The sequence below is a fragment of the Asparagus officinalis genome, chromosome 4 (assembly GCF_001876935.1).
Source record: "Asparagus officinalis chromosome 4, Aspof.V1, whole genome shotgun sequence".
Classification (NCBI taxonomy): Eukaryota; Viridiplantae; Streptophyta; class Magnoliopsida; order Asparagales; family Asparagaceae; genus Asparagus; species Asparagus officinalis.
Genome location: NC_033797.1, coordinates 94,133,682 through 94,161,618, shown reverse-complemented (window position 1 = coordinate 94,161,618; position 27,937 = coordinate 94,133,682). Strand labels below are relative to the sequence as shown.

General features: G+C 41.5%; 1 long non-coding RNA gene across 1 annotated transcript; it reads left to right on the top strand.

The window, feature by feature from the left end:
- On the top strand, nucleotides 31-27,937 carry LOC109836235. The gene is made up of 3 exons (XR_002245879.1): nucleotides 31-109; nucleotides 545-604; nucleotides 27,726-27,937. It is a non-coding gene; the product is annotated as an uncharacterized LOC109836235 (long non-coding RNA).

Genomic DNA, 27,937 nt, shown 5'->3' with positions numbered 1-27,937 from the left:
TTTTCCCGAAGAAAGAAAAATATTGCATACCTATCAAAGAGGAGCTGCGTAAGAAATGTTTAAAAAATTCTTAGAAGGAAAGACGATGAGCGTTTGATCATAAAATGAGGTATTTTCTTGCCCCACCTTTAGGAGAAAGTGCATGCATTGATCTAATGTCGGGCAAGTATAATATTTTAATTGGATCTTGCTCTAATTTGTGGCCGAGATGAGTTGAGATTTTTTTTTTCTTTTTGTTTTTTGTTTTTTGTTTTTTGTTTTTTTGTGTTTTTTTTGGGTCATGGTCATGCGTATTTTTTTGTGTTTTTTTTGGGTCATGGTCATGCGTAAAGCACCTTCTTGTACTTATATATTAAGCTGAAGATATGTGCTATTGTCAATCATGAGTTTAATTCCCTTGGCAAAAGGCAGATTGCTAATGCTTAAAAGTTTGGACAATGTCTTAAGACTAAAGAGGATAAAGTTTATAGTTATGTTTCATTAGGAAATGAGTCGATGGCTTGCAATAGTATTAACTGTTCATTCATTTGAAATTATTCTTTAGGGTTCCAAGCGACTTCATGGAGGCGTTGAGAATGGTATTTCGATAGTCCTTGGGTTTATGGTAAGTGGTGAATTTATACGTTATGCACTGTGTATTTTCAATATAAAATCATATTAAGTACATGTGGATTATATCCTTTTCTATGACTTTACTCGCATATTAATTATTGATTTGGATGTGACAAACATAGATATTTGCTATAAGCCTATGCTTATTTCTTTGTTAACAATCATGTCTTTTCATATAGTAATAAGTTAAAATACATATGTGAAAGATTTCACTATTGGTTCGCATTTGGCAATTTTTTATAAAATATTTGGTTATATTTGTTGATTTTTCTTAAAGCATATGCATCTGAAGTTCATATATCGGTATATGTTAGGCATAAGTAAGTCATCTAAACGGGGCTCAGTATTCCTCTATAAGGTTATTTTTAGCGCTAAATCCAAGTTTGGGGTCTCTATATCCTAATACAACTAGATTAATAAAATTGGGGATACTATGTCAACCGGGGTATTTAACTGTTGACCGTGTTGAGACGTTACTTGCTTATTTCCATTACATGATTTTTGAAAGTTTTCAAATATTTGCATCGAATATGAGAGTTCATTGATAATTTTTTATTATTTTAATATTTTTCTCATCAAGTCAAAATATTTTAATTTTTGCAAAACTAGTGTTTATTGTATGAATTTATAAACTTATTGAGTTGTGAACTCATTGTATTGTATTCATTCTTTTCAAAGACTCAAGATTAGGTGGAGTTGGTGGCTTCTAAATTCTTAGAAAGGAGTAAGGAAAATTTACAGATTGCTATTTTTTCTAAGTGAAGAATAAATAAAATCTTCTATATTTAGTTGATATTTGAAAGTTTGTAATAATGGGATATTTGACTTTAGGTTGAGTTTTATTTCAAGTTGAGGACTACTTGTTTATCTCAAGATAATTGGATTTATGTTGACTTTTGAAATTTGGAGAATAATTGATGGTGAATTTAATTCACATGATAAGATTATTTTGGTGATTATTTGGTAAATATATATTTTTGGAGAAAGATTTTTAATGGGTTTAGTCTAGCACCAACATTCGTCGAGGTCTGAAAATTGAGATCGTGACAGAGATAACTGTCTGTTAAGGTCAACACTACACTTATGATAGCGGTCCCTTCGGAAGGTTCGACTGTAAACCTCTTCCAAAATACCCTAGTGGGTATAGCAATACACATAGGCTCAATAATATACCTTTACCTTGATGGATCCATCGTGTTCAACAGTACACCTAGGTTCAGCATTACACATCTGCTGAGATAGTTGCATGTTATGTTTAACATCACATCTATTATAGCAGCACTGTCGAAAAGTTTAGTAGTACAACTCTTACATTCAACAATACACCAATGCCAGGATGAAATAGTCATCATGTTCAACATCACACCTCTAAATGGTGATTATTTTAACAATTGGTGCATTCTGACTCACTCACCGATCGAGTACACCCAACTAGTTCTAGAAGTCATCTCCGAACGGTTCGATATTACATCAGGAATTCCTTGAAGTATTTCAAAATTGGCTATGTGTATAAACTTGTACTTCAAAAATGTTTTTGGGGGTTCTTGTAGAACGGTAAAAATGTCAAACCGTCGACCAAGCACCCTATGACACCACAAGAAGGTTTATGGGGTATAACAGTCATTCTTAAGTGTTCGAATAGTTCAACATAATGAAACAGGCCTAAAACGAGCAAATGACACAAAGTCACGAAGTCTGGAATTTAAGCAAAGTGAGAATCAGATCAAAACTTGCGCAAAAGTAGACTAAGGCATATTTACGCGGTGCTAAGGTTGCGCAGTGTTAGGCTTTATGTGTTGTTAAGCTCGGATAAAGTTAATGGTTTGTAAATATCCCCCCAAATAGAGAATCAAACAAGTAGACAAATTTTTAGCAGATTTGAGGCATAAGAGCACTAAAAGACAAAATTCCTAAACAAAGTGTATGTAGGGCTACAAAAAGGAACTAATGAAAAATTTTACGCAACACTACGAACACTGTGTCATTGACAAAATCTGCAAGAGTTATTGCCAAGTATGTCACGTCAATGTCTGTTCAGTGCCCATACACTAAAAAGCTGCCAAAGTAGATTGTGTAAATCTAATACCACATATACCCCTTATAATCGCGTGAATAAGGGCTCCTCTATAAATGGAGACCCTTAGCCCACATCCAAAGGGCTCTAAAATCTCCAACCTTCTATCGAAGTCCTCATTGCATTGAGTTTGAGCTCTCCTCTTTTCCAGCAAAGCTACTCTTTCTCTAGGGGGTTCTTTGGGCAACCTTGGTTCTCCTTAGTTCTTTCAGTTACATACCTCCTCTTCATTGGGGGTTTTTTCATCAGCCTACCACCTTTTCACTAGGGTTACTATTCACCCAAGAGCCACTATTCCCTAAGGAGAGTTTTACCGTCTCAAAGGGTTATACAAATCACCCGAGAGCAAATTTTCTCCTAGTTAGAGTTATCTTCTTCTCACAAGAGAGTTTGCAAACAAACTCTCGTGAGAAATAGAATAACTTTTGGTCTTCATCAACTAAGATCTACTCATTCTCCAAGGCACGAGGCTTCACAAAGGGACAACATTTACATCTTTCACCTCATCATATAGTTAACAATGATCCATGACTTATCTCAATTGGCATATGGTCAAGATCTCACTCAAACAAAAATAAGGAGTAAGTGGACTGGACCCTTCTCTGCTTGTTCGAAGCCCAAGTCGCCATGGCCTCCATGACAATGTCTTCATACTTTTGATTTGTGTGGAAAACAAAAAGCAAATAATATTTTCAGCAACAATGACGTCCTCATGGTTAACGACCAAGATCTAGTCTCTTTTGACACGCTTTCGTAGAATCAAAACTTATAATTTGTGTTTTTTAATGAAGAAATGAGAAATTATAATCTTTCGAATGAATCAATCAATTGTAAAATTTTGACTCGAAAACTATTGATATAATCTTTGGCAATATCTTCTTTAATCTATTAGCTAATACTTTGGATGTGATATTGTATAGAACATTTCAAAGAGATATTGGTTGATACTTTGTGATACAATTTGGTTGCTTCACCTTTGGTATCAATACAATATTAGTGTAATTTATTTTCTGTAGAAAATCTAGCCATTTAAAAAGGCAACACTACATTCGTAGCCTCCACCCCAATTATTGCCCAATTTTTTTGATAAAATAAAGTCAATATTTTGTCAAATAATCCTAGAGATTTTAATGGGTGCATTTGTTCCAAAGCTTCCAACACCTCCGCTCAGCTATAGTTACAAGCAAGATTGTCATTCATCACTCCTGTCACCTTTGGTGCAACACAATCCATAATATCATCCATCTCTCGACTTGAGCATTATGCCATGAACAGCTGCTGAAAGTAGTTTTATAGTAACCTGACTCATCATCTCCTCATCCCTATGCTACACCACATTGTCATACTTTACCACATCGATCCAGTTCTTGTTCCTTTATTGATTAGCCATAGTATGAAAGAATGATGTATTTTTATTCCCATCTTGAAGCCCAAGCGATTAGTATCTTTGATGCCACATTGTTTCTTTCATTGCTAAAAGTCGTTGAATCTCTCTTGTCAACTTAACATCTTTTTCATATTTCCCATTATGTCCCTGCAAGACATCATTAATTAATCGTTTTTTCCCTTCAATTATTTTCCAACATGCCCAAAGACATTTGTATTCTACTATCGAAGCTACCACCTGCAATTTTTCAATCTTTCTATAACTTGAAAAATGCATGATCCTTGTCCACCAACTCACTCCAACCTTACTTGATAACCTCTTCATGTTGGCCCACATCACCTCTAATCAGAATTGTCATCGTGTAGTACGATCATGTCCCCCACCATCACCATGCAATGTCCCTATGATTGGTCTATGATCTAAAATAGATGTGAACGAGTGTTTCGCTCTATTTAGCTACTCTATCACACCCCATGGTTTCATGATATCTCCTTTCATGTAAAAAGGGGACCCCACCGTTTTATGATATCTCCTTTCATGCAAAAAGGGGGACAACAAAGCCCATATATATCTTTCAACTCACAATCATCTAATGCCAAAAAAACTCATGAATTTGCTACCCAGAACATGGGCGCCCTCCGCTTTTCTCATTTTTTTTAATAAAATATATCCAACATTCCTCTAATTCTTGCTTCAGCATACATAGCAGATGCTATGTCTCCTTTTTTCTAGATTTCTCAGGTTGTCCATAAACTCATGTCACCGCCACCTTATCTCCCCCATCTTTCCCCCTCACATAGGCATTAATATGTAAAGAGAGTAATATTTGAGCTCCACCTACACCTCTTCTTTCCATTACAAGGATAATCACCCCCTCATCCCACACCATCGATAGTAAAGTACTCATTGCTACATTTGTACTTCTCACGAATCCTACTAATCTTGCAACATTTCAGACGTGTTTTTGAAAGAAATATTGCATGGGGAACTTCATTTTATAATGAACCCATGAGACCTCTAGCTGCCTATGGATTCCCAAGTCCACTGCAGTCACGGCTTAGGAGTCTCATGATGCCCGATGGGGTGAAGCCTCAGCCTCTACCTCTGTCGATGAAACAACATGCTTTTTTTCTAACCATGTTTCACCAACCTTCCTTCTTTTTCTATATAAATCTACACAAACTCAATTGAGTCACAACATCCAACCTCATCATACTTCCATGCTTATTCTCACTAACATTGTCATTCTTCGACAGCAACACTCGATGAGTTTCCAAGCCAAGTCTTCCCAAAAATTGACAAAGTTTCTCTATAGTGTAAACCATGTTAGAAAACTCTATCACAAATTTGTAATAAAAATGATGAATTGGATCAAACTAGTGCTCAACAAAAAATTATAATAATTATTTTTTCTTTGCTTGGTTGAAAACATAGACCAATTGTATTAGAATATAAAGTGAGAGGAGAAGGTATACAAATATGATCATTATATATCTATATTAGATATGAATATTAAAAATCTATATTCAATAGGACATGGTTAAGAATATGGATATGCAGCAAGAAATTTGGATCCATATTTGAATATCTGAATATATATGTTGATCATATAACTAAAATTATTAAGATCGTTAGATTAATGGGTTTGTGGTTAATTTTGATCATCTATAGATCTAATCTTATATTTTTAGATATAATGAACTTATTAATAGGCCCTCTTGTGTCATATGACTTATATTTATCTTCAATCTTATTTGTTTTTCTCATATCCATTTTGAATCCACCTATATTTTCTTTTTCCCTTTCCCTCACTGTATCTAATATTGGTGGATATGGATATGAGTTTTTTTTTTCTTGGGAAAATTTGGATATCAGTTTTACGTACCAAGACATATCTCATGTCTGTATTCATATTATCCATATGATAAGTGTATACGGATATGATACATAGTTTATGATCCATTAGCACCCTTTACTGAGACATATTTCTTACATAGGGGCATATGTAATTGGTCTTCTTGTAGTTCCATTTATTCCAACAGCCCATAATAGGGTTGGATGTGGGCCGGGTCAACTCGCGGGCTGAACTGGCCCAGCCCGTTATAGGTATGCCTATCCATTCAGGCCAGCCTGGGCCGAGCAAAATTCCTAGCCCATATCCCGACCGGGGGTGCCCAGGCCGGGCCTAGGCCCGAGCTCCAGGGTGGCCCAGATTTTTTTATTTATGATTTTTTTTACAAAAAAACATTGCATAAAATTAGATTAATCTTATTATATTTATATGTAAGTATATATTATTATATACTTACATATTAGTATATATATATATTATATGTAAATATATTGTATATACTTATAAGTTATAACTTGAGAGAGAGAGAGAGTGTATCACATAAGTATATATTTCTTATTTATAAATATGTATTATGCAGTTATATATGTATTTGTTACATACTTATGTTATGCTTTTTTAAGTATAGTTATATACTTATACACTAGAGTCAATATACTTATATATAATTATATATATGTACTTATATAAAATATACTTATAAGTAACTCAATAAAGTCTAGAATATACACGGAGGGTACCTCAAAGCCCTATCACTGTATAACTTGCATTATCTATACTTATACTTATTATATACTTACTTTTATATATATATATTATCTATATTAATATTATCTTTATTATATAAGGATATTATGTATATAATAAGTATATAGTATATATATCCTCTTCATATATATATATAATAATATATCAGTATATAGTATATTAATATATATCTCTATAGCCCACTCCCAAATAATGGGTATGCCTGGCCTAACCCAAGCACCATGTGTGCCTTCGGATATCCCTTTGCCGTTTGTGGGTGGTAAAAGCAATACCTCGCACTCATGGTCAACATGGCCCGCGCCAGCACAGATTCACACGAGCTTCCGCAGCCTGCCATGTTAGATATGCCCATTGTGAATGAAATGAAGGGAATTTAAGACACCTCGAACTAAACAAGCATAACTTTTTTGTGGCTTGGTACGCCAGCATACCCCCGAACTCTCTCTTCGTCTCAAGCTCTGATATCAGTATATATATATATTATATTATATATATATATAATATTATATAATATATGATATATTATACTATAGTATATATATATATATATATATAATATATATATATAATATATATCTATATTATATACATATACTATAATAACCCAGTCGGGCTTCACCACAAACACACACCGGCGACCGCGAATCCGGAGCCACTCGGTCCAGATTTTCCATGCTTATCGTCCTGGGCCCCGCTAGGTTGGGACCGGGACATGCGCGGCGTAGGTCCTGGGCCACCGACGGACCCCGAGGTCGACCCGCGGCCATACGGCCCCTAGGCAAAAGGTTCCCCGAAATTGCGGCGGCCCGGCTCGTATCCCACGATCCCGCAGATGAGATTAAATCAGGTACGGGGCTCCTTCTCACTAGGCGTCACGCTCAGCCCAGCCTTGAACCCACCGGGCCAGGTCACGAGCCTGAGCCGACTTGACCGACACCCACCCCTAGCACATAAGTGGGAATTTGTGAATGCATAATATCCAAGTTTTAGATTCTAGCCGAGCAATCAGTAACTTAGCCCATAAGCCTTACATGTGTACGATCCTGGTTTATTCCCTGGCGGTTTGAGCTCTTGTTGGCATCGCTACTATAAGCCCATGTATTTATCCCGTTTAAGGGTTCCACGGGTTGAGAGGCTGTTAAGTGCTAAGTCTTGGAGTCAACAATTTTTTTTTTTGGTCAATGAAAGGGACCCTAGGCCCAAAAGAGTTAAGAAGTTAATAGGGTAATATAAATGTTGTATCATGTTAAGCATAAATATAAACTATATTCCTATTACTTTATCATATTTTTAACAACTTTTTTGCTTCTCCCCTATCATTTCCTGTTTTGATAAATATGCTCTTAATTGATTGGATATTTTAATGTTATACGTAATATGTAATGCAGATATGTATGTATGCATACATATATGTACTATAGTATTATAGAATCAGATAAGTTAGGAGCATAGAACAGAACATGGAAAAGCTTACCAAAAAATATGATAAAATAATGAGTTTATTTCTTGAGAATTATGTTTCATGTGGTTTACATTGTTGCCTACTAATAAAACATACAATATTAAGATTAGTCTTTGAAAATTTTCTGCTCTTAGCATAAAGCAATTACCAAGGTAACGTTTTCTAAAATTTTAAATTCTTTAATATTTTAAAAGGTATGAGGTTTCGATTGATACCAACGGCTCAACCCAGTATATATGACCCGGAACCAACTTTTTTGACTGAACCAGTTTAAAAATGAAATGAATTTCAAAACTGAAAAGTGATTAAAACGTGAAAATTAAGTAAATAATGATTAAGTTATTAAAGTGATTAAAACGTATTAATTAAAGAATGATTAAGTTATTAAATATGACAACATCTTCATTTTAATTACTTTTCAATTCCACTTTCTAAATATCAAATATAAATAAAAATTTGAAGAGGGAATCTCCCAATAATTATGGCACTTTTATTTAATTTTGTAATCACCAAACACCCTCCAAGTTGAAGAGGGAATCTCCCAATAATTATGGCACTTTTATTTAATTTTGTAATCACCAAACACCCTCCAAGATTTCTATTGCAATTGGGTCGGACTGTGTCTGGTCAATGCACCGTGCGTTTAGATCCGAATTAAGAATGGGCCTCCATTACGACTGAATAGCATGCTTGTTGATTTTAACGAATCTCTTGCTACAAATTAATCCTAGCATTCTTGCATAGCATGAACTTTAACCAACTTAGAGCTAGATTCTTGTGCCAAGTCTCTGCACATTATTTGTCCAAGTCACAGACTATGACTTCAAAAGTTAGGGTTGAAAGTCGTAATCATATTTTTCATTCTTTAACAAACTTTTAAGAGTACTAAATAGGATTTCAGATCCATTCCATGGTCAAAAAATAGTGGAGAGGCCAGCACTTGAATATCATCATCAATTGCTTAAATAAATAGTTGTGATTTGTCTTTGAACGAATATTAAGAGTTAATACAATTCAAAGAATATGATGAATGCTATATTTAGAATGAATCATAATAATCATTTAGACAATGAATGATTATTATTCTAAAGTACTGGTCTCTCTACTATTTTTTGCAGTGTAGCATATCCATATCTAATAAAAAGAAGGGTATTGGTATGCCAATTTTATGGTCAAAAAAGAAACAAAAAAACCATTGATTTTTAAAGAAATATGTTGATGATCATTATCACAAGAGAAATTTTAGGTAATAATTGTTTAGTCATACTTGTTCTATTACTCAAAAGAAATAATGCTCTAGAATGAATCATAATTATCCTCTAGACTCTAGACAAGCAAGGGTTATTGTTCCAAAATAGTAGCCTCTCCACTACGTTTCTGCAGTGAAGAGAATCCTAATCTAATAAACAAAATGATGTTAGTAATCACCAATTTAAGGGTAGAAAAGGAGAAGAAAAATAATCAAAAAGCCATTGATTTCCAAGCCAAAATGTTGATGATCATTTTCGCATGAGAAATTTTGGGCAACAATGTAAGGATGTAGTTCGTGCAATAGTTCTTTTTTGAGCAATAACAAACTCTCATTTGGTACTAATAATTGTTTGTGATGATATAGTACAAGTGAAAATTAGTATATGAAGCGTACGAGGTGACACAACGCAAAAATCAACACAAAAGGTGATTTCAGCCTTGAACCTATTGATGGGATCAAGAACCCATTGATGGGGCTGAGGTCATTGATGGTGTACAAGAACAAATTACATATTTCCAGAAATAGGAATCCAACACATCAATGATTTACAAGTATCTGTCGATTATTCTCAAGGATCCGTAGATGTTGGTGAAGGCTCATTGATGATGACGGCGACAAATTCTAGAATTGTTGATTTGATCACAGCCGTTCATTGATCCTTTTATCTTCAACTTCCACTATGATTAGAATATATCTTTCCTAATCAATTAGAGGCTATATAAGATTGAAAAAGATAGATTTGAAGGAGAGGGTTTTAGGAATTTGAAAAGAGCTCGAAAGAGAAATTCTAGGGTTTGTTTGAAGAAAATTAATATGGTGCTTTGAAAAGAGCTCGAAAGAGAGAATTTTCTAAACTGACTGTTAAGAATCTTATAGGGTATCTTCTTACCTATGAAGGGTGATTAAAAGAAAGAGAAGATGATTCATAAGATAATATCAAGAAGAAATCATTAGCCCTAAAAGTTAAAAAGGAGAAATCCCGATCCAAAAAGAAGGAAGGGTCAGGCTCAAGTTCTAAGGATGAAAATAATCATGTTGATCAAATTTTTAAAGGCTATGAATCCTTCCTCAAATCAAAGGATGGTCAAAAATTCTTGCAAGACAAAGAGGATCACTACATAAGCATGGTAAGTAAACATAATTCTAGTGTTTCTAATACTAAACCATTTCGGTGCAGGAAACCCGGTCACTTAAGGAAAATTTGCTAGCTGAATAAAAAGAATTATAAAGGGTAGGACAAAAGTTTTACAGTGACTACATTGAACGAGTCAGAGAGTAGCTCAAGCGATGATGATAAAAGAGCACACTATTGTCTCATGGCTAAAAGATAGTAATTTTGTTGAATTAGAACACAAGAATGGCAAAAGTTTTATAAAATGGCTCACATGCTCGTCGGCCACCAGAATGGCAAACCAAGTGACTCGTGCGCTCACCGGCCACCTCCAAGTGGCTCGCGCACTCGTCATCCAGCTCCAAGTGGCATGTACATTCATCGGCCACCAAAACGGCGAACCAAGTGGCCTGCACGCTCATCGGCCACCTCCATGCTACCGAAACGCATAAAATGAATCGGTGAAGCGTACAAGTCAACGAAACAACAAAATACGCGTAACAACGTAACAAGTCAAAACCCAAAAAACCAGAATAGCCGTTGGAGGCCGATTCATACCAAATCAAACTCGACCAGAGCCAGTGGCTCGGCCTAGGGCCGATCCACCAGAGGGTGACTCGTGTAGATTTTATCCTAAAACGTGTTTTGGCGGTTTTTGACAAGTTTTCACAAGATTTCTTCTATTCCAGAGGTTCCTAACTGCTTAGATATCATATCCAAATGTGATTACACAGTTACTAACTAAAGATAACGTTGAATCCATCATTCTTATCCAAAAACCCCCCAAACCGAAGCTTATAAATACAAACCTGGGGGCTCATTTCTCTGGGGCTGAAAATCATGAGGGCAAAGTGCTGTCAAATTGGAGAGTGGAGCACGAATTTCAGAGGGTTAGTAGATCTTAGCGAAGCTCTTTAATAAAAAAAGAGAGAGTTCGAGAGATCTGAGACATATTTTTCCCCTTTTCCTCCGGATTAAGCTTAGTCTTAATCTCGAGAAGAGTTGTAATCTCGCTTGGTCGGGTTACCACTTCTGTGATTACTTCCTTCATGAAGTAGGAGCTTTGATTAACTTTTTATGTTAACCAGATCTGATCCGTGGCGGTCTACGGACTAACGCGTCCCCGACACATGCAAAGATCTCACGCAAACAACAGGAGATAAACTATTGTTGTGTGTAGTTTGACAAGAGTTGTGATCTTTTATTTTCATTGTATAAGTCGATCTTATAAAAAGATTGATTTTTCTCTTTTTTCTTTCAAACTTGTAATCGATAAACGGTTATAATGAGTTCGTTGGCAATGAAATCAACTTTTGACACAAACACGCTGGCGACCACAGTGGGAGCCAACAGCTTCTCTGTCGAAGCTGTCGTGCCACAATCACGGATTCGGATCCCGGTTAGTAAAGAGGTTGAGTACGAGTTCAACCAACAGAAATTCGAGGAGTATTTATCGTCCTCTTCCTCCAGATCCTCTGCCCCTCGCAAGCGCAAGAAGATCAAGGCCCCTGTTACTATTTTAATCTCGCCTTGCAACACCCCTCCCACCTCTAACGAGATCAGATCTGCAGATCTGGACTCCTTCTCAATCAAGGAGATAGTCACTGGAGGCGCGCACACTTTATCGAAAAGAGCTCGCTAAAGGCAGTGCCAACGTCTTGTGCTCTAACTTGCCAATGCTTTAGAACCTATTGATGGGATTTGCTACAAAGCGGATCTAAAATTCAAAAGGCGTAGAGGGCCCCAACAGCAAGCAAATTGCCCCTCCTCCAAACCAATAACGAATGAATGGATCCAGGTCAAAAGGACCCATTCAACAGGAGGCGTCAAGCACTGCTTGCGTATGCACGGATTCTTGTGCAGGAAGCACAAAATGTAAAATAGGAAGAGGTGGTCAAGAAACCACCAAAACTATGCCAAGTCTGGAGGCCAAAGTCTAAAATGGCATCAAGAACAATTCAGACAACGCTTGGAACTATCGAAAAGCGTGAACCACCTCTTGCTGGCTCGGCCAAAACCAAGCCACCAAGGAGTGGCTCGACCAAGGCCGAGCCACCAAATGCTGGCTCGCGCCAGGTCTAAGCCACCAAGGCTCGCTTTGTCCCCGGTTCATCTCACACGGCCATTTTCGAGTCTCCGACAGCACCTATTCTTGTCCCGATGAATCCCGCACCTCCGGTGGAGCCTCATGATAGCGTGGACTTATCCTAATTCAAGAAGAGGATGGCAGATCGCCTGGGTCATTTGCACGAGGATCGATGTAAAGTTTCGATCAAAGAACGCTTGGGCCCAGTGAATGAACCCCGAGCAACTCAATGAGCTAGGGGTCGCTCACGCCCTCATAACAATATGAAGCCTTCTCATAAGGGAAAATTCTAGTAACTGACCGCATCGGACTGCGAGTCGAAATCCAAGAGCCCGTTAAGACCCCACGCTCACGAAAGCGTGGCTCTAAATGCACGACTCTTGGGAATGCCAACAAAGCAATAAGTCCTCAGAAGGAAACGTGTTCATCAGTCAATGACGTTGTACCTAAGAAGTCATGCCAACATGCGATAGGTTGCTCTGGTAATTATACCGATGAGTTGTACTATCGGGCTGGGGGCACGAATAAATCTCGGAAGAGAAGTACCCGGGATGTGGATTCTCACTGTTCGTGTGCTAAACTTATCAGGGTAGTATTATCAGTGTGTAGCTACCCCAAGACCGCTCCACAAAGGGTCTCGGTATTCCAAAGGCTTTCCTCTGAAGCATCAAATACTAAACCAAGATGTTTTCGTAAGAAACGATCAGCTGTTTAAGATGACGAACTTCCAAAAGTTATAATTAACATGGCTGGTAGAGGAAAGTCAACTCGACCTTCTAGTTCTAACCCGCTTATATCGCATCGTCTAACCCGGTGGCGATTGGGAACCATTAAACAAAGGGATTATCAGATAATGCATAGGTGATTATACTCAGATGATGAAGCATCAGATGCTAACTCTGCAATCACTTCTGACAATACGGTATCCAACCCAGGAAAGTCCTGTGACGTACTTATGATCAACACTGAGCAAATGGCCAAAATCATCGAGGATGCTTTGGCTAAGAAAAAAGAGAATTTCAAGTTCGAATTGGAAATGACCATGATGCGGATGAAGGAAGAGCATGACCAACGGATTCAGGCTTTGTCCAATCAACTTGGTAAATCCAGCCGTCGCAACATTGCTAACCAAGCAGGTAGTGGTTCAAATATGGATGAGCACATCGATGAAGAAAACCCTCCAGCTGACCAAAATGCTGGAGGTGGTCTTACTAAAGACAACAACACTGGGGGTGGTCCTACCGAACATGACAATGCCGGGGGTGGCCGCGTTGTTCCTCTTAGAAATCGTCCAAAGCACGATACAGATGAGGACGAGAAGATGAAAGACCTCAAGAGCAAAATCAACACTCTGATGTCTACTCAAGAGGTGAAGAAGACTGGTATTTCGTGTCCCTATCCAAGAGAGTGAGAGTCGATCCCGTATCCAGCGAAGTTCAACCTGATCAACTTCACGCCATTCGACGGGAAGGGCTCCCCCACTCAACACTTGATTTATTTCAAGTCCCACTTAGGAGTGATCTCTGGCAACGTGCCTTTGATGATCCGGTTATTTGTTAGCACCCTTTACGGGCCTACCTTCGATTGGTACCATCGTCTCAAGCCTGGAAGTATCAATAGCTGGGACGACATGAAAAGCTCATTCCTCGATAATTTCTTTGATGATGACGCCGAGGTTGTTCGCGGGAAAAACCGTAGCTTTCTTCATTAATGAGATAATTGTCATCTTGAGTTACAACTTTTTGAGTTACAAAAGATCCGGTCTTTTATAGATCCGGTTACAACTAAATCAAAGAAAATAAAGAAAAATTACAACTCTCCTCTTTCGAACGAATCACGAGCTCCTGTTTTGCGGTCGCTCGCTTGTGTGGGTTCTTTGCCTGCGCCGGGGTTAATCCGTGGACCACCGCGCGATCTAGATCCGGTCGGATCTACACGAGTATGCGGGTATTATTCCACGAAGGGAATAATAGCCGGGAGGGATTAATCCACCAAGGGAATAATCGCTCGGATCTCGAGATCTAAGACCAAGCTTAGATCTGGAGTGTAGCCTCGTGTAGATCTCAGATCTGTTCTTTCTTCCTCTCGAGATCCTGCCTTTTCTGACGTGGATGGTCGCCGAGGATCAGATCTGAATGGTGCAAGTCTTCTGGTCTTCAAGCTCCGAGTTCACTCTTCAATCCGGCAGAGTTTCGGCTCTTGAAAGTTCGACCTCCGAAAATGAACATCTCTAGGCCTATTTATAGGCTCTCAGGACAGTGGCTGCAAAAAGAGAATTGTCGGCCACCTCTGGCCACTGTCGGCCAGGTGGCTCGGCCACCGAGCCACCTCAGGGTGGCTCGGCCTTGGCCGAGCCACCTTGAGGTGGCTCGGCTTTGGCCGAGCCCCCGCGGGCGGTGTTTTCCGACTTTTTCGAGTCGTTTTCCGTTGTTTCCGGTTCTGTCCGTGATTCGGTTGATTGAGACTCTGATTGGTTGATCTGATTTGGCAGTAAGTTGGATTCCTGATTTGGCAGTAAATCCGCTTCTGAGTTCGAGTCCGAAATTGATCTTGATTCGATCGTGATTCGTCCGAGTCCGCTCTCGGTTGGATGACTCGTTGATTCCTCAACTCATTAGCTTGATTCTGCACGCGGGTGGATGCATTCCGTCGCTTCCGTGCGATTCGTTGATCTCGTCGCCTCGTTGGCTCGTCGGTTTGTGCCGAGCTATGCTAGGGGACCTATAAGCAATTTTATATGCCTACAGATACCCCCTCCAAAGTATTTCAGTCTCGTTCTTTTATAGAAGAGTCTGGGATACTTTGGATATGATTGTCCCTACCTTCAGTCGGTATAACGGGACCTCGGAATGGCTTCTGTTCTTGACTCCTTCAATTCTCCAGGCTTTTCGGTGCTTTGTCGAAAGTCTGTAAGAGTTCCGGTGCTGCATTTATTGTCTGACCGTTTGTCGGAATTTTCTGAACTTGAAGTCGATTCCTTTGAGCTGACCATTGATTGTGGCGTCGAGTCTTTATGCACAACGCGTTGTCCGGCGTAGTGTGGTTGAGTTATCCTTAAGAATATTTATAAACAATATTCTCCAGGAACTTCTCAAACCAAAAATATTTATAAAAAACATTCTCCAGGAACTTCTCAACAAAATTTAGGGAACAGTTTATACTCATATACTTTATTGGAGGAGTAAGGAGCAGTTTATACTCGTATACTTTTCGGAGTGAGATTTTTTCATTGCAACGCATTGATAGGCGTTGACCTAGGGTTACGCGTTGACCGGCGTTGACCCTGGGGTTTTGACCGTCGTACGTTGACTTTTTGATCGCAACGCGTTGACTGGCGTTGACCTAAGGTTACGCGTTGTCTGGCGTAGACCTTAGGGTTTTGAACGTCATACGTTGACTGTTTGATTGCAACGCATTTGATCGGTGTTGACCTATGGTTACGCGTTGTCCGGCGTTGACCCTGGGGTTTTGACCGTCGTACGTTGACTTTTTGATCGCAACGCGTTGACTGGCGTTGACCTAAGGTTACGCGTTGTTTGGCGTAGACCTTAGGGTTTTGAACGTCGTATGTTGCTCAGGTCACGAGACCAACTAAAGAAGCTGATGCGTCAGTGACTCTCGTATTTATAGGATTTTTGGCAAATCCTCAGCCATCAACGGGTTTGATGCGCCTTTACCGACTACCGTTTGAGTCGGGCTAGCATGCGGATTGTTTTAAGTCCGTTCCGCATGTGACGTTATGCTAAAAGAGTTAACTCTTTTAGTGCTACGATATTGAATACGTAGACTTCGTCTTTCTCCTGTGAAAAGACTAAACAGCAATGTGTATCAGACGTTGACTTAGGATTTTTTGGCAAATCCTCAGCCCTCAACGGATTTGTCATGCTTTTACCGATTACCGTTTGAATCGGGCTTACATGCGGATTGTCTTAAGTCCGTTCCGCATGTGACGTTGTGCTAAAGGAATTGAACTCCCTTAGACTTGATTGCTACGACTTCGAATTACGATAGACTCGTCTTTCTCAACGGGAATTAACTACCCGCGCGACCGGTGTTTAGGTGTTGACTTTAGGATTTTTGGCTAACCCAAGCCTTAACGGATTTGATTGCCTTACGATAACCGTTTGAGTCGGGTTAAGCATGCGGATTTGTCCAACAAATCCGCTTCCGCATGTAACGTTGCTGCTAAGAGAGTGAATGTCTTCTTAGACTTTTGTGCTATGATGTTGAATACATAGGCTTTTACCATTGTTATGGGAATAGGCTACCCAGAACGTGTATTAGACTGTTGCACTTATCCCATACTTACCCCGGCACTTCGCGGATAGTATTTATTTTTTTTTTCTTTTTTTATTTTTTTTTTTTTTCTCCCAGGATCGAACTCTGGTGTCTTTTTCATCGGTAAATAGGACTAAACCTGGCGACGCGTGTTAGGTGTCGGATATCCTTTCTTAGGATCAGGCATGAAATTTCCCCATTGCGTGTTAAGGCATGGATTCTTTGGCTGTTATTAATAACAACCTGGCCGGCAATGTTGAATATGCGGGACGAGCTGTTCTTTTTAACGCCGTTAAGAAAACTAACGGCAGCGCGTGTTCTTAGGCGCAGACTTATCCTACTTTAGCCGTTTTAGGATAGAATAACCCATGGATCGAACGCCTGGTGTCTCTTTTTGCCTACGGAAAAGGACTAAAAACGCCGGACGCGTGTATAGGCGCAGATTATTCCCTGCCTTTAGGATTCGGTATAAAACTTCCATGCTACCTATGAGGCACAGATTTTTGGGATTTGAAAAAGGTGGTGTCTTCTCTTTGGGGCAAAGACGAAACCCGAAATGGGAGCAGGAAGAATTTTATATTCTATCTCCCGACAATGAAAGAGAAGCAAGAATTTTATATTCTATCTTTCAACTGGAAAGGCAGACTCGAGGTGCGGAATCTCCACCCCAAGAATCCGGAAAGGTGAAACTGAGAGTGCGGATCTCCACTCGAGTATCGAAAAGATTTCGGATAACCCTGACCTGTCGGAAAGGTTTTGATTTACGAACTAAAGAGAACTTTCTCGTTTATCGAGATGATGAATTATGGTTTTGACCCATAACTTAGGAAGCGTTTGGCAAACAGGAGTTTGAGGTGACCCTAACTGTGGAAGGTTTGATCACTCGATTTGCAAAGTGGACCTCTCGTTCATTGGAGAATCGAGGAGGCGGATTTTGTTTGGTCCTAACTGCTAGAAGTTTGACCGAATGGAAGATTTAAAGACGATCCTTAAACTGTGCGAAGCCGTTTGATCGCATTGATTTGCTGGACCTCTCGTTCATCGGGAGCAATCGAGAGGGGTTTTGCATTGTGGTCCTAACTTGTAAGAAGTGGTTTTGACCAATTGGGAACTTTACGTCCAGACCTCTAACAGAGAGAGTGTTGAGTGCACAGACAACGGTGAGAATTTGTCAATTGGGCAGTTCTTATTCATTACATTGTTGTGTTTTTTGGGAAACTTCCCGGCTTTACAATAAATTGTCCACCCCCAGTTTCCTCTGCGGAACTTTGGTTCGGACATTATTATAGCTTACCTAACCGGGTTATCCTTAAGAATATTAGCCTATATTTTCCAGGAACTTCGTCAAAAGTGGGGGGAAACAGTTTAGACTCATATACCTATTGTTGAGCTATCAGGGAGTTAGTTTAACACTTCTTATACCGGCCGGGGCATGAGAAACAGTCTTATACTCGTTATACTCTTTTTGGAGTTTTGAGAAGCCGTTTATACTCTTATACTTTTATCGGAAGTCTGCCATTTCTTTTTTTTCCAATTGGCTTACCTCAAGCGTTACTGACGCCAGCTTCAAACCAAGCGGCTGAATGCCTATTCTGAGAGCAAAGCCAATCCTTGGCTGGATGAACGACCCTCCTGTGGTATGCACAGTACTTTGGAGTCCGTAGTGTTGTCAGCCTTCCTCCTGATTTGTCATAGGCGGTAGCTTGATCTTGTACCTTCCAAGGAGGGATTCGAAAGATGGCTGGAACGTCTTCGTCCTTTAAGGAATACTCTCTTTGGCAGTCTCGACCCGAAGTCTTTGCTGCCTTCGGGATTGCTGTTGTGACGCTGATTGCACACCAGTAGCTGCAGGTGTTTTTGCCCTTACCACGAGAGGCGAAATTGAGTCCAGCCGGATTAACCGTCGCCGTTTGGTTCCTCTCGGCCTCTTCCTTCGGGAGGAAACATCGGCCTTGGCTTCACCGCGCCACCTTCCAGATCCTTCCAAGTGTCAGACGGTGCTGTTCCATTGCTTCCAACACGTCCAACGCCCAGATGGTTGTGGCAAGTTTGGAGGATGAATCTCCTCTGTGATCGTGGTCCGGCAATTCATCGCTTGTTCCGGAAACCTTTTGACGGAAGGTGTCGACTATCTCTCCCGCTCCTTTTTTGTTCCGCGGAGCAACGATCACGATTAGAATATCTCGGTGTCGTCGTCGAAGAAGTTTGGCCAGGAAACTTGGTCTCCATGTCATCCCAGCTCGTTCACGTTCCTGGCTTGCAGCGGGTTGTACCAATCGAAAGGCGGCTCCGCAGAGTGCCAACGAATTGACCCACCATCAGAGGCTCATTGCCCGGCAGATAATACCAAGTTGCCGGATTTTGAAATAAAATCAAACATGCTGGTGGTGGGGAACCTTCCATCGAACGGCGTGTGAATGTTATTAGATTGAACTTCGCCGGATAGGGGGATCGATTCCCATTCTTCGTGCCGGTATCGGACAGGAATGCCTGTTTCTTCGTTCTTGAGCTGGAGATCAATTGTTTGATTTTGCTCTCGGCAGATCTTTTGATCTTCAAGTCTTTCACTTGTATCTTCATTGCAATCGCCTCGTTACCACCCCCTGTATTGACAGGAGGGTATGCATTGTGAGCTTCATCCCCTTTCTGCTGTGTCTTTCCTGACAATCGGGTTACGGCGCGTTCGATTCACTTTGCTGTGTCCTGAATTGCCTGGCATTTTGCCTGCCTCATGCATCTCTCTCATCCTGCCCTGGCATGGCCATCTCATCTCGAATTTTTGAAAATTTTCTTTCTGCTTAGCCAAAGCGTCTTCAAGCATCTTGGCCATTTCTTCCGTTGCTTATCATAAATGACTCGCGGGGTTGTCCTTCGCTGCGACACTGTATTGTCCGATGCCGACAGCAGAGCAGAATCCGCATTCTTCCATCTTTCCGAAGCGGCACATCTTGCTCCGCAACCCTACCATAAGCTTCCTCGTGCGATGGCCTCCGGACTTGCAGACGGGGCTTACACGCTGGACGCTTCCAGAAACGATTTGAATCAATCTGTGTCGATGTCTCTTTGCCTGTTCATAGTTCGGGCGGTGACCCTGCGAAGTTCTCCGTTCTTTAACACGTTCTTCTTTGCCGGAAACGCCCTATACCTGGTTTTGACTATTCGGTGCCGGCCTTTCGAACACTGGAAATTCTCTCGCGGGACTACCTTGATGCAGTTGCATTGACAGACAGTACGCGCTCCGAATGAGCTTTGAACAAGGCACTGAGTTTCTTGCTTCTCCGGCGGACTCTCTTTCGGTTCTGTTCGCTGACCCCCAGCACGATTAGTACAACTCGTCATATTTACAGTCGGATAACCTATCGTGTGTGGAGCACGACTCTCAGGTAAACATTATCACTATCAGATGCATATGTATTCCATCTGAGGGGCCGAATTGCCTTCCTTGGACATTTCAAGAGTCACGCGGCCTTGAGACATTTGCCTTTTTGTGCCGGTGAATTCTCAGCCGGGATCTTGGACGCTCAATGCTGCAAAAGTATAGGCGCCGCAGTTGCCTGAGCCTCCATTGTCATGTGAGGTGCGCGGCGCAGACGCCCCAGGCCGTTGATCGTTCCGGGGGTTTTCTTAGTGGGCCCAACCGTTTCTTGATCGGCTAGCTTTGCTTCGCCCTCATCCGGGAATTGGACCGAGGGCGCTCAAGACTGGCTTCCTTCTTCGGGAGGCGATTTCGCATGATCTCCCGGGAGTAGCTATGGAATTCCTCGGCGACTTACTGTTCACCGGAGGGAATTTCGGTTAGGAGGGCTGCAGTTGGCCTGCCTTTTCGGTCTGATACGCGCGCTTCAGACTTGGCTCCAAGAACTGCGAGTTCGGTGGCGGCCTTCTTTTGGCCCCACTTCTTTCTGCCAACTTTCCCTACGCGGCTTCTTCGGTCTGAGCCCGTGCCTGCGCTGATAGTGCGCCCGGCGGTTTGCGATGCGCTTCTTCCCAGCGGTCGAACGCATTCCGTTTTGACACGGATCCATTCCATTGTTGGCGGCCTTGAGAGTCGTCCACCCCCCCCTTCATTATGGTGTTGAGGCTGTTTTGCCTCTTCTGTTTCTTCAACTCCGCGTCGGTAGGCGCGAATTCCGTCCGTAGACTCCATCGACCTTTAGCGAATTGCGCGCAAGGGCGTTGTACGACGCCTCTGCGCGGCCTCTCTTTGAGAGAGTCACAACGCCACTGAACAGTAGCAGGCGTTCCGCGGAGTTGGGTTGACCTATTGGAGGTCGGTAGCGAACTTCATTTCGACGCAACTTCCCGTCAGTTTGGCGTGAGAGCTTCGTGTGGCTTCCCGATGCAGTCAAAACCAACGAACTTTTCTCTCCCGAGGCAGGAACTTTCTTGGACCTTGCGGGGGGAGATAGAGCGGTAATGAGGCACACGTAGCATCCTCAACTTGCTGCGTCGAACTGCTACTCGACTCCTCCACGACCGGGATGCAATCCGCCCATGGCTGCGACGCACGATCTCGTTTGGCGAGAATCGTCGGCTCCCACTGGTCGCTGTCGCCCGAGCCGATTCGGGTTCAGCGTGAGGGTGCGAAAATACCGCTAGCTTTCTTCATAAGTGAGATAATTTGTCATCTGAGTAACAACTTTTGAGTTACAAAAGATCGGTCTTATAGCATCCAGGTTACAACTAAATCAAATAATAATAAGAAAAATTAACAACTCTCCGCTCTTTCGCAACGAATCACGCAGCTCCCTGTTTTGCGGTCCGCTCGCTTGGTGTGGCGTTCTTTGCCCTGCACACCGGGGTTAATCCGTGGACCACCGCCGCGTATCTAGATCCGGTCGGATCTACACGAGTATGCGGGTATTATTCCACGAAGGCGAATAATAGGGAGGATAATTCACAAGGAATAATCGCCTCGGATCTCGCAGATCTAAGACCAAGCTTAGAATCGGAGGTAGCTTCCCCCCAGCCCCCCCCCCCCGTGTAGATCTCAGATCGTTTCTTTCTTCGCCTTCTCGAGATCCTGCCCTTTTCTGACGTGGGATGCCGTCGCTGAGGGATCAGATCTGAAGGAGTGCCAAGTCTTCTGGTCTCAAGCTCGAGTTCACTCTTCAATCGCCAGCAAGAGTTCGGCTCTGAAAGTTTCGACCGCCAAAATGGAACATCTCTAGGCCTATTTATAGGCTCTCAGCGACAGTGGCTGCAAAAGAGAATTGTCGCGCCACCTCTGCGCACACTTCGGCACCTCGGGCCACTGTCGCCTACCTCGGGAAGTGGCGAGCACTGTGCCAGCCACCTTGGGTGCGCTCGGCTTCATGGGCCGACCACCCCAAGGTGCTCGGCCACGGAGCGCCACCCATGTGCTCGGCATTGGTCCGAGCCACCTTGCGGCCGTGCCGCTCGGCCTTGCGCGCAGCCACCCCGAGAGTGGCTCTTGGCGCCGAGCCACCCGAGGTGGCTACGGCCACCGAGCCACCTCAGGGTGGCTCGGCCTTGGCCGAGCCACCTTGAGGTGGCTCGGCTTTGGCCGAGCCCCCGCGGGCGGTGTTTTCCGACTTTTCCGAGTCGTTTTCCGTTGTCTCGTTTGTCCGTGTTTCGGTTGACCTGAGACTCTGATTTGATGATCTGATTTGGCAGTAAGTTGGATTCTTGATTTGGCAGTAAATTCGCTTCTGAGTTCGAGTCCGAAATTGATCTTGATTCGATCGTGATTCGTCCGAGTCCGCTCTCGGTTGGATGACTCGTTGATTCCTCAACTCATTAGCTTGATTCTGCACGCGGGTGGATTCATTCCGTCGCTTCCGTGCGATTCGTTGATCTCGTCGCCTCGTTGGCTCGTCGGTTTGTGCCGAGCTATGCTAGGGGACCTATAAGCAATTTTATATGCCTACAGAGGTATCCATCAGGACACTCTTTGAGGAGAAACAGGAAGACGAAGAGATGGCCAACGACTTCATCAAGCGCTTCAAAAATAAGGTGATGAATTGTCAAAATCCAGTCACAGAGGACTTCATCCTCCAAACCTGTCATAACAACCTATCCATTGATACTTTGGAAGTTATAGGAGTATCACCATCCAACACCTGGAAAGAGTTGAAGGTACATGGAGAGTAGGCCGAACGCTTCCTCAGAAGGAAGAAAACAGAAATAAGCCAACCGACGGCTAACCCTCCGAACTCAAGCTTCGTCTCCTGTGGTAAGGGGAAGGCACCTGCAACAGTTGTTGATGTTAATCAGACGTCGGAACAACAACCCCGAAGACAACAAAAGACTTCGGATCCGAGACTCTAAAAAGAGTACTCCTTCAATGACGAAGACGTTCCGGTCATTTTTGAGTCCCTTCTTAAAAATAACAAGATCAAGCTACCACCTATCACAAATCAGGAGGAAGCTAATAATACTTTGGGTCCAAAGTACTGTGCGTACCACAGGAGGATCCTTCATCCCACCAAGACTTACTTCGCTCTTAAAAATAGTATCCAAGTATTGGTTGAAGCCGACGTCATAACATTGGAATAAGCCAAAGGAGAACGCCTCACTCCGAAGAGTATACGAGTATAAACTGCTTCTCACTCCTCCAACAGGTGCATAAGGTTTAACTGCTCCCTGCATACTCCAATAGGTATACGAGTCTAAACTATTTCCTACCTTTGACGGGATGTTCCTGGAGAGTATTACACATAATATTCTTAAGGATAACCCGATCATACAACTGAGTACAATGATAGACTCAGTTTCGCAAAGAAAGCTGGGGGTGGATAATTCATTCAACGGGAAGTTCCCGGAAGAATGTTATATTGTGTATTCCTAGGGATAACCTGGTCACTATAAAAAATATTGATGAATAAGAAACTCCCACTTGGACTCTAAATGCTTCCAAGAGTGAAACGCATCCAATTATCAGGATCAATCTCACCAACTTCCAAGCACTCTTTTGCTAAGACGGGATTTGATCACTTCGTTGGATCAATCTCACAAAAAAAACTCCCACTGGTATTTGACGATTCATAATTTTCCACCACAAAAATCTCGCACTGATCAAATTAATTGACGGTGGGTTCACTAAAATTCTTCCTGGTTTAATCCACTTAAACTCCCGCTGTGTCTATGCACTCAACACTCCTATGTTTAGAGTCCAGTTATAATGCTTGGAATTTTAATCTGCTAATCATTAACAATTGTCAAACCCCTTCGTGTTAAGTTATTATCACTTGATGCCAAGAATCCCTACCGAGTGATTTGTACAAGTCAACACCCCTACTGTGATTTGTACTCCCACTCCCACTGATTAACTCGGTCAAACCTTCCTACAGTTAGGGCCAAAGCCAAAATCCCCCCTCGATTCCTTCCATGAATGAGAGGTCCACTTTTAAATCGATTGGTCAAATCTTCCTACAATTAGGATCGTCTTAGACTTTTCATTTGGTCAAACATTCCTACAGTTAGGGCCAAAACCATAATTCACTCTCGATAGACGAGAAACCCACCTTTAGTTCGATTATCAAACCTTCCGACAGTTAGGATTATCCAAATTTTTTCAATTCTGGGAGTGAAGATCCCACTCTTAGGTTCACCTTTCCGGATTCTTGAAGTACAGATCCCACTTTGAGTTTTCTTTGTAACTGGAGATAGAATATAAAATTCTTTCTCTTTAGCTTTGGGAGATAGAATATAAAATTCTTCCTGTAACTGGAGATAGAATATAAAATTCTTTCTCTTTAGCTTTGGGAGATAGAATATAAAATTCTTCCTCTTCAGCTTTGGGAGATAGAATATAAAATTCCTTTGGGAGATAGAATATAAAATTCTTCCTCTTCAGCTTTGGGAGATAGAATATAAAATTCTTCCTCTTCCACATCGGGTTTGTCTTTACCCCAAAAGAAGAACTGGAGATAGAATATAAAATTCTTCCTCTCTAGTATTGGGTTCGTCTTTACCCTAAGAGAAGACACCATCTTTCAACTCCAAAATCCGTACTTCACACGAATGGGGAATTTTATCCTGAATCTTAAGTAGGGATAAGTGAATGCCTAACACGCGTTGCCGGTTTAGTCTTTCACCGAGTGAAGAAGACACCAGAATCCAAGTCTGGACAATTTTGTCCCAAAGCCTAAGAAGGGATAAGTCAGCGCCTAACACGCGTTACCGGTTAGTCTTTTACAGTAAAAATGATAAAAACCCACATATTCGATATTATGGTAGGTTGTTATTAATAACACCATAATCCGTGCCTTGCACGCATGGGAAATTTTATCCCGAATCCTAAGTAGGGATGAGTCAACGCCTAACGCGTACACGCGTTGTCGATTTAGTCTTTCACCGAGTGAAGAAGATACCAGGATCCAAGTCTGGGGAATTTTATTCCGAATCCTAAGAAGGGATAAGTCAGCGCCTAACATGTATTGCCGGGTAGTTTATTCTCGTAAGAAAGACGAAGTCTACGTATTCAATATCATAACACTAAAAGAGTTAACTCATTTAGCACAACGTTACATGCGAAACAGACTTAAACAATTTGTATGTTAGCCCGACTCAAACGGTAGTCAGTAAAGGCTCATCAAACCCGTTGATGGCTGAGGGTTTGCTAAAAATCCTATAAATGCAAGAGTCATTGACGCACCAGCTTCATTAGTTGGTCTCATAACTTGAGCATCCAACAACCTTAGAATAAGATCCATACATGCAGATGAATCAGCTTTAAAAGTTGGTCCTGCAACCTCGACATTAGAGACCACCACGCTCCAACACCTTAAGAGCTTAAACTGTATAGATTCTAGTAAACACACGAGTATAAACTGTGTTAATGCCGGTCAACGCATTACACTAAAGGTTCATGCCAGTCAACGCATCGATAATTTCGCCAAAATAAGGCTAAGGAAAAAAAAATCGGGTTAAAATGATGCCAAGGAGTTCAATCACATTCATATATGAATTCCTGAAAAAGATGACCAGTTCAAAATCAACTCAATGGCACGAGCTAAGTTTAGAAACTTACACACGAATTTTAGTTCATTACTTCAACAACGGTCAGACAATAAATGCAGTACCGAAAAAACTTCATCTATTCTACAAAATACTTAGTAGGTTGAAGACTGAAGAAGTCAAGAACTGAAGCCAATTACATGCCCTTTTATACCAACTGAAGGTTGGGCCTATCACATCCAAAGCATTTCAGGTTCTTTTATAAAAGAAGTGAGACTAAAACACTTTGAATGGGGTATCTGTAGATGTCAAAATTTGCTTATAGGTCCTCGAACACAATTCGAGACAGAGAGAAGATGATGAACGTTATTATCCGAGTCAAGGAAGATTATCCGATGTCGATAAACATATGAAGCGAATCGGCGAACGTTGATGACGTAGCAACAAACTACCAGAATGGACACCGCCAAGTGGCCCACATGCTCGTCGGCCACCGCCAAGTAGCCCGCATGTTCATCGGCCACCAGAATGGTAAACCAAGTGACCCGTACGTTCACCGACCACCTCCAAATAGCCCGCGCACTCGTCAGTCAGCTCAAAGTGGCCTGTATGCTCGTCAGCCACCAAAATGGTAAACCAAGTGGCCTGCATGCACATCGGCCATCTCCATGCTACCGAAACACATGAAACGAATCGGTGAAGCGTACAAGTCAACAAAACGACGAAATACGCGTAATGACATAACAAGTCAGAACTCGAAAACCAGAATAGCCGCTGGCGGCCGAGTCATACCGATTCATACCAAATCGAACTCGGCCAGAGCCAGTGGCTCGGCCTAGGGCCGAGCCACCAGAGGGTGACTCGCGTAGATTTTATCCTAAAACGTGTTTTGGCGGTTTTCGACGAGTTTTCATGAGATTTTTTCTATTCTATAAGTTCCTAACTACCTAGATATCATTTCCAAACGTGGTTACACGGTTATTAACTGAAGATAAGGCTGAATCCATCATTCTTATCCAAAACCCCCAAAACCGAAGCCTACAAATACAAGCCTGGGGGCTCATTTCTCTGGGGCTAAAAATCAAGAGGTTGAAGTGCTGTCAAATTGGATAGTGGAGCACGAATTTCAGAGGGTTAGCAGATCTTAGCGAAGTTCTTCAATAAAAAAAAAGAGATCTGAGACCTATTTTTCCACTTTTCTTCCGTATTAAGCTTAGTCTTAATCTTAAGAAGAGTTGTAATCTCGCTTTGTTGGGATTACCACTTCTGCGATTACTTCCTTTATGAAGTAGGAGCTTTGATTAACTTTTTCTGTTAATCGGATCTGATCCGCGGTGGTCTATGGACTAACGCGTCCCCGGCACAGGCAAAGATCCCACACAAACAACAAGAGATAAACTGCTGTTGTGTGTAGTTTGAAAAGAGTTGTGATATTTTATTTTTATTGTATAAGTCAATCTTATAAAAACATTGATTTTTCTCTTTTTTCTTTTGAACTTGTAATCGATAAATGGTTGTAATGAGTTCGTTGGCAATGAAATCAACTTTTGACACAAACAGTTATGCGAGTGCATGAGATACATATGCTGTCATCGGTTATGAGGCTTTACTTTCTAGTATTTCATGCTTTCAGTTCTAGTTTGAGTATTTAGTTATCTACTATTTGAGACATATGGTATATACATGAGGGTTTTCTTGTTTGGATTACTTCGCTCGACGTACTACATCTCGATTTATAGATTTCTAAGTATTAATTTTATTAGATACGGGGGAAATAATTTAGGTATACTATGCTTATTAGATAGAGCCTCCACTACATGTAGTAACCCTTCCACTAGGGACGGATGGAGGTGATCTTTCTTTAGCGCTCTGACGCTTTTGTTGTTGTTCTTTTTTATTTTTATTTTTATTTTCCTTTCAGGCGGTTCAGAGCGTAGGAGAGTCGCATGATGACGGAGTGCTTGCATAATCAACGTCATATGAGCTAGTAGATGAGACTCCACAGTAGACATGCCTTATATTCAGTTATTAGAGTTTTCTTAATTTTTTTATTTTGTAAAGGCAGTGAGCCTTAATACATTCTTAGTTAATCTATTTCATGATACATTCATATATTTCATGATGAAAGATGTA